This window comes from Nelumbo nucifera, chromosome 7, assembly GCF_055504915.1.
Source record: "Nelumbo nucifera cultivar China Antique chromosome 7, China Antique-T2T, whole genome shotgun sequence".
NCBI classification, from domain to species: domain Eukaryota; kingdom Viridiplantae; phylum Streptophyta; class Magnoliopsida; order Proteales; family Nelumbonaceae; genus Nelumbo; species Nelumbo nucifera.
The window spans coordinates 45,295,496-45,302,690 of record NC_142655.1 but is presented as its reverse complement, the minus strand read 5'-3'; the positions used below and the strand labels follow the sequence as shown (position 1 = coordinate 45,302,690).

The 7,195-nt window shown below is 38.3% G+C and overlaps 1 pseudogene; it reads right to left on the bottom strand.

Moving 5' to 3' along the window:
* Positions 1–701: 701 nt before the first annotated feature.
* Positions 702–4,171, bottom strand: LOC104609513 (putative disease resistance RPP8-like protein 2; annotated as a pseudogene).
* Between the last annotated feature and the right edge of the window lie 3,024 nt (positions 4,172–7,195).

The following is a 7,195-nucleotide window of genomic DNA, read 5'->3' as shown; positions in this document are numbered from 1 at the left end:
GGGAATTAAAACCATTTGCAAACATTTCGAAACCGTACATATATATATGTATATTAATTTTGCAAAACAAAATTCCAATGATTGAAATCAACTGCCGACAGTTTGGTTTCCATCAGAAAGAGTGCATTCCCGATCATTACCCTTTGTCCGACAAAGGGGCTGATCCTGTCACTATGATCACCCACTTAGATGAATTCTCAGACTGTCCCAACATACCCAGGTTTTGATTCGCATCTAAGGACCTCACTAATTGGCATATCAAAGACAGCCCGATCCGACACCTAGTGAAGTGTCATAATCGAGTGTAGGGGTCAGGTGTAACTTTCTTGTTTTGCCCATCTATCTCCAAGGTCCAGGGCAATACTGGAAATCTGGTCCGGTTCAAGGATTCGAGTAATCCCATACTGCATATGCCTTGGGTCTTACCCTGGTGGCCGAGACAAGCCATCCCAACACTTGGTGGCACACCAGTATCAGCCTTGGCAGGATAAATCTCCTCAAACTTATCCAATGGTTGTGAATATTTAAAACTAACATGAGTTTCTATAAGTGTCCAGTTTTAGGGTCTTATACAGAATCATACCAAACAACATGAATCAAACATGCACTTTATTTATTTACACTAAAAAACAAAAGTACATCAAATCAGATTGAAACTAAGGGCATACAAAACTGTCTAACACTGCATACATTTATGAAAAGAAAAAATCTGTTTCATTACAGGTGGGCATTGAGAAAAGAAGTCAGTAACTCACTGAGATCTAGTTTGAGACCTAAAAAGACTCGATGATGCAGTCTCTCTTTTTAAGTGGTGATGGAAGCTACATGCTTGATCTTATCCCAATCTTCTCCGCCTTGTCGAAGCCTGTCACTGAATTGCGTTGGCATCGTAAGCTTAAGTTCCTTGAGCGTGTTAACCTGTCTCAACCCATCAGGCAGCATCTTCAACTTAGTGCAGCGATAGATTCTGAGAGACCCAAGTACTGGCAATGTTCCTTCTTCCACTGTCCAATACATCAAACTATCCAATTCCGAAAGGATTAAACTCTGGAGCCTCTTAAACCCCCAGCAGAGAAAATCATTTCACAACCAACAAATGCATTCTCTTCCAAGCTGAGGTGCTTCATGTTAGAAAATACCCATCAAGGTAGGACCCGGATTGTGGCCCGTCATAGTGGCCACGATCTAGATTGATTGGTCCAAATTCAAACACCCAAATTAAAGCTCATTATGTGGGTGTTAGGACTTGAGCATCTTCCTAATACAGCCCCTTAATTAAGGGATTTGAAAATCCAATTCAAATTTGAAATGCTCCATTAATTTGGAAATAATGGGGTTGTTAATTGGAGAAAATTAAGGGAATTAAAATCTCCCTTAATTAGGAAAGCTCTTTGATAGGAAGGCTGCCTAGTAAGACAAAAAGAGAGGACCCCTCTTCCCTGGGCGTATGGTATGAAATCTTACTACTGATCTCAATTTTCAAACTTCATTAGAGTGCTTCCTATCAGCACTGATTGACTGAGATAGAACACAGAGAGAGATTGTTTTTCTGGCTCAAGGGAATAGTTCCATCCTCGCAACACTGGTCATCGTATTGGTGAGAGACTACTGTTGAATATGGTTACATTGGTTTGAATAAGAAGACAACGTGCAGGCAGCTGGACTTTGTTTGGAGGTTCAAAGGCTGAATCGAATACACATCGAATTACGAGGACAACTACAGTGGTTATGGCGTCTGGAGGTATATACTAAACTGATTTCTTTTATTTAATTAAGTTAGTCAATCAAAGGTGATTACCAGACTTGAATATATTAGTTCAGATCTGTATGCTTTAGATTACAAATTAATTCACTCCATTATGTTTTATTCACCCATAATGGGGACTGACATTCAAATCGGAAACACCTTGACCGACTAACACTTCAGGGACGGCAGACTCTCTAATATTGCTATTGGTTTGTCTTGCTGCCTTAAAATGAGTATTAGACAACCTCAGATGAGTGAGATTTAGAGGGAAATCATAAGGATCAGGCAGCTTCCCTGTGCTCCCAAGTTGTCCAACTAATTCCATCTGGTAGAGAAAGTCATGCCCTGAGAATGAAACCAAAGGCAGGAAAGAAGATCCTCTCTCTTCCAGTTGCAAGAATCGAAGCCGGTTCAACTTCACAAGAGCCTCTGATAATGCATCTGCATACGATTTTAACTCTCCTCTGTTACCTTTTATCACCAACTCTCTAAGATTTATCAGATTATAAAGCCCATCTGTTAACCAGTTGCCTGGATGTAGCCATAGTACTAGAAGGTCCTTCAGACAATCTATTCTCATGGGAAAAGCAGCACCTTCATCAATGAAGTCGTCTCTATAATCAGCTGATTGTTCGCAGACATGCTTTAAGACCCTTAATTGCTTCGTTCTCAGTATTGCTGAAATGGGTAGACTTCTGATCTCAGTGTAGCTTAAATCTAGCGTCTGCAGACTCTGCAGATTGCCTATACCTGGTGGGAGCACTCGTATGTTAGTCCTAGAAAGGCCCAAGTACTTCAGAAGGACAAGTCTTCCAATTTTCTTGGGCGACTGTTGGATTTCTCTTCTACCGTGCAAATCCAACACTCTAAGAAGCTTAAAACCTCCATAAAGAGAATCAAGCAAACCCTTCTGTAGGCCATCAGTGAAACATAGAAGTGAGCGGAGATACTTTAAATCAGTGAAGTGGTACAAACTAATTGTTGAATTGTCTGTGTCATTCTGAGGATGGATAGCAAGCCGGCGTGATATATCCGGGAATTGCAACGAGTTCTTCCATGTAACTTAAAGAAATCTATCTTGTTTGGCTTCTGAAATTGCCAAGTCTCTTAGGAGATCATGTTCACGACAAACCAAAGCGCTGCCATCTGGTTTGCATTCCACTACCTGAACCATGCTTCTCTGTATTTAGCCCTTCTAGGCAATCCTCTGCAACATCTTCCATCAATTCATCTCCTCTGCTTTGCACTAAGCCCTCTGCAATCCATAACCTCATCAGTCTTTTCACAGCTAATCTCATAATCTTCTGCGAAAATACCCAGATAGAGAGCAAGACTTCAAGTGATATGGCAGATCTCTGTAACTCAAAGCCAACACTTCTTGGCAATTTGTTGGGTCCTGAGTTAGTTGCCAATTAGCAGAATCAAGAATTTTGGACCACTCTGTAGTCGTCTTCCGTTTTGCAGATAAGAGACCTCCTAGTAACACAATAGCCAGTGGTAATCCACCACACTTCTCAACAATTTTCTCTGCCAAATCCTGCAAGCTTTTGGAACAAAAATTTTCTGTACTTCCAACTTCAAATGGGAAAACTTTCTTCCAAAACAGATTCAAACTCTCCTTATTCAGATGGCGTAATTTATAGGGTTCTCTTGATGGCTCAGCATACCTGGCCACTTCTTCATTTCTAGTGGTGAGCAGAACCCTGCACTGCCTACCCTTATCTGGAACAAGAAGGGCTGTTTTCAAGCTATCCCAGTCTTGTTTCCTCCAAAGATCATCCAATACTATCAGGCATCTCTTCTGCTTCAAATGGAAAGACAGAATTCTCCTCAAATCGTCCTCATCCATCTTCTCTAACGCCCTTTTCTTCTCATATGTGAGACTAATTCCGATTTGCTTTATAACAGCCTGTAGCAGATCCTTGATCCTATATTATTGAGAAACATAAACCCAACAACAAGTATCAAAGCATTTCTTAACATCACTTCTACTGTAAATAGTTTTAGCGAGTGTAGTCTTACCTAACCCTCCCATACCTACAATGGAAACAGTGACAAGAGGCCGAGGATCATTTCGTGTCAGCAACCTAGCTAGCTCATCTGCATCCCTTTGAAATCCTACCACGTCAACTTCTTCTTCAACATTCAAATCTCTCCTCAGTTTCCATGCTTGGCCTTCATTAGACTGACCCGAAACCTCGCCTGCCACGAAAGTTTCTATTTCAAAAGTGGGTTTGTTAGCTGCTAATTTCTCCAACTTTTTGTTAATCTCTTCCATCCGTCTTCCCATCTTGTGGAGAGTAACAAGTTGGTTGGGACCGCTGACCAACCTTTGGTAGACATTCTTCTGTCGTTGCTGCTCTGCTTTCAGCGAAAGAAGATCAATAATATCCTCGGCATCGTAGGCTACGTCTCTGATTTGTCTCACCCATTCTTTTACTCTGGCGTTCTTCTTGGTACTTTATCTGCATACTTGAGAAAGGCTCTGATCAAGTTGAGTTGATCATGAACCGACCCGGCCTGCTCACCCACTCTGAATAGGAAGGTTAACTAAGGATCCGTTCGGTTTCCGGTCAGAATCGGAATTGTAATCGGAATCACCTTTTGAAATTTCACATGGACTGCCAAAAACCGACCGAAATGAACCAACCTTCGGTTCTGTGTTTTTAAAAAACCAAAGTTACCGGTTCGGTTTCGGTTAACTAATATAGAAAACAGTCAATTAACCGAATTGACTAGTATATATATTTTATATATATTTATATATATTTTATAATATGTATTATAAAAATTAAAAAACTGAAAAACCAACGAATTGAACCGATGATTAACCGTGAAAAACCAATGAATTGAATCGATGATTAACCGAATTGGTCAATCAACGAACCGACTGGCTTTAAGTTCAGTTCCAAAAAATCCCCCACGGTTATGTTAACCGAACTTACCTTAACCCAAGGCAGTTCTGATCTCGTTCCCTTTCACGGGTGATAACTATGTTATGTGGAGTCAAGCTATGTTCATGGATTAGGATCTGCTCCGGGTACCTCACACTGACCTCACAGGCACATGGCGGCACAAACAATAGATCTTCAAGATGGTTGAAAAATAAGACAAAGTGGAGATTAATGTCAAGATTGTGTCTTATTTTTTAACCATTGGATTGTTCTGTTTTATGGGTCCTATGTAGTAGTCCAGATTAGGAGTGCAAATAGATCAGATCATGATCCAATATATATTATATAGTTATAAATATAAATATAAATGTATAATACATATATGTGTTATTTATTTATTTATAAATATATTTTTTATAGATTTATTATATTATTTATTTTTTGTAAAAACATATATATGATAAAAATAATTAAAAAATACTTGTATTTTTTATTTTTATATTATTTAAATTAATATGTTTTACTTTTCTTTTAATAATTTATTAATTTTTAAAGAATATAAATCAGATCGAATATAATATAAACAGTGTCAGATTAGACTCGAATCCGATCCGATCCGATCCATTTGTATCCTTAATCCATATTTGCAGTTTTGGTAATCGAATTGGATAAATGTGACGGGACCCGATCCGAATCCAATCATCTTACGGTGCCTGTGGGGCCATCGACAAAAGAGAAAAAGGGAAGAGTGTACGATTTCCATCCATCCTTGTCCATAGGCTAAGGTTAAGTATTATAATGATGTTGACGACCCAAATGTTTTGATTGCCTCTTCTCTAAGTCTCGAGCATCCTTCCATGGTGATAGATATGGACATGGTCGCTGCATATAAACCCTTCAGCAATTCCGGATGCTTGCATCCAAAAGAATCCTTAATTAGAAACTTCATTCGACACGCATCTCCTGTCACTAGGCAACTCTTGAAGCACCACCGACAGAAAACCTTTCCCTTTCAAGGAGGTGTTGGCTGTACGTATTGTATGATAGAAAACAGGAGAGAAACAACAGAAAATTGGGAGAAGGCTATTATGTGTCCCTTTTGGGAGGGCACTGCCCTTTTTTGAGGTGGGCCCCACACAAACAGGAGTCAGGAGACTCAAATTAGCATTCACTCGATCAGTCGTTTGAAAGGATATTTTCTTTAGCCTCTAACCAGCTTACCCCTTCCAAAAAGCCCTAAACCAAGGTTCAAAGTATTGATATGATTCATAGTTCTATATATCAGATCTATCATATTATATTTTTCGAGGTCCAATACACTAAATCTGCATTTGGCATTCTTTAGTTTAAGCATTTATCTCCTTTTGCAATTAAAATGCCCCCATCAATACTGAATTTTTAACTATAAAAATAAAACCTTAAAATAAGGAATGTCAAATGCAGTCTAAATAGACAAGTTAAGACATCTAGCCACTTTCTCTGATACATAGGCCACTTTAGGGATTAATACCCCTCCTAGAGATGTCATGATTCAGTTTTAAAGGTTTAATTATTTTTTTATCCATATGTTTTATTCATTTGAAACGTCTGATACGCAATTTTTTACATACTGAGAGTATCAATATTTTGACATGCCTGAAAGGCAATTTCTTTTTTTGTCCATGGGACATATCAGTATCAATTTTTTTCTATATTGGGCATATTGGCCCTCAACAAAATTAGTTGACAACTTTCCCTTTAACTTTTTGTTTCTCTTATTTTCTATCAAATCAGCATGGCCTTTGGGATAAAGCAAAGTCATTACTCATTAAGTAAAAAGTTTCCTTTAAAACATGGTTTTTGAACTGTCATTGATCCGAACAGTCAGACCGTTTGGCTCGGGAACTGTTCAGGAAATCGGTTCTGTTTTACCCCAAATCTGATCCCTGTTCAAAAGCTGTTGAATCGGTCAAATACATGTTGACCCAAGCGGTTGAACCGTCGACTTGTCAACCCATTCAACAGTTTTTGGCCGTATTTATTTTTTTTAATTTTTGTTGTCAGAACAAACCATCCATTTAAATTAAAGGGTCAAACTGTCAAGCCAAAAACCGGTGGCCAGAACAATTTCATTTCTGGATCGTGTTTTAAAACCATGCTTTAAAACGTAGTTTTGCCTTTTATAAAAAGGGTTTAAGTAGATTTTAGTTCAATATAGAAATACAGAATAGGTAGGATGGCAATATAGTCCCACTTTAGCTTAAAACTGTGTTAGTTTTCTAATTTAATTGAGAAGGTTAGCTATATCTTTTGATAACAAATCAAATTTAATTTATTAAGCAGTTAGATGGATGTTGGTTCAATTCTTTTGGATGGAGTGTGTTAAGTCACAAATAAACCTAATTATTCTACTAAATGAAATAAACACGGCCTGAATGCTTAAAAACTTCTGAGGTGCAGAGGTGGATAGTAGGTCCCAAAGAAAAAATGTACACATATATACCACATGGCTAAATAAATTACAATTCAAAATTAAAATACACAGAGTGGTATCATCCCAATTTAAATGGGAATT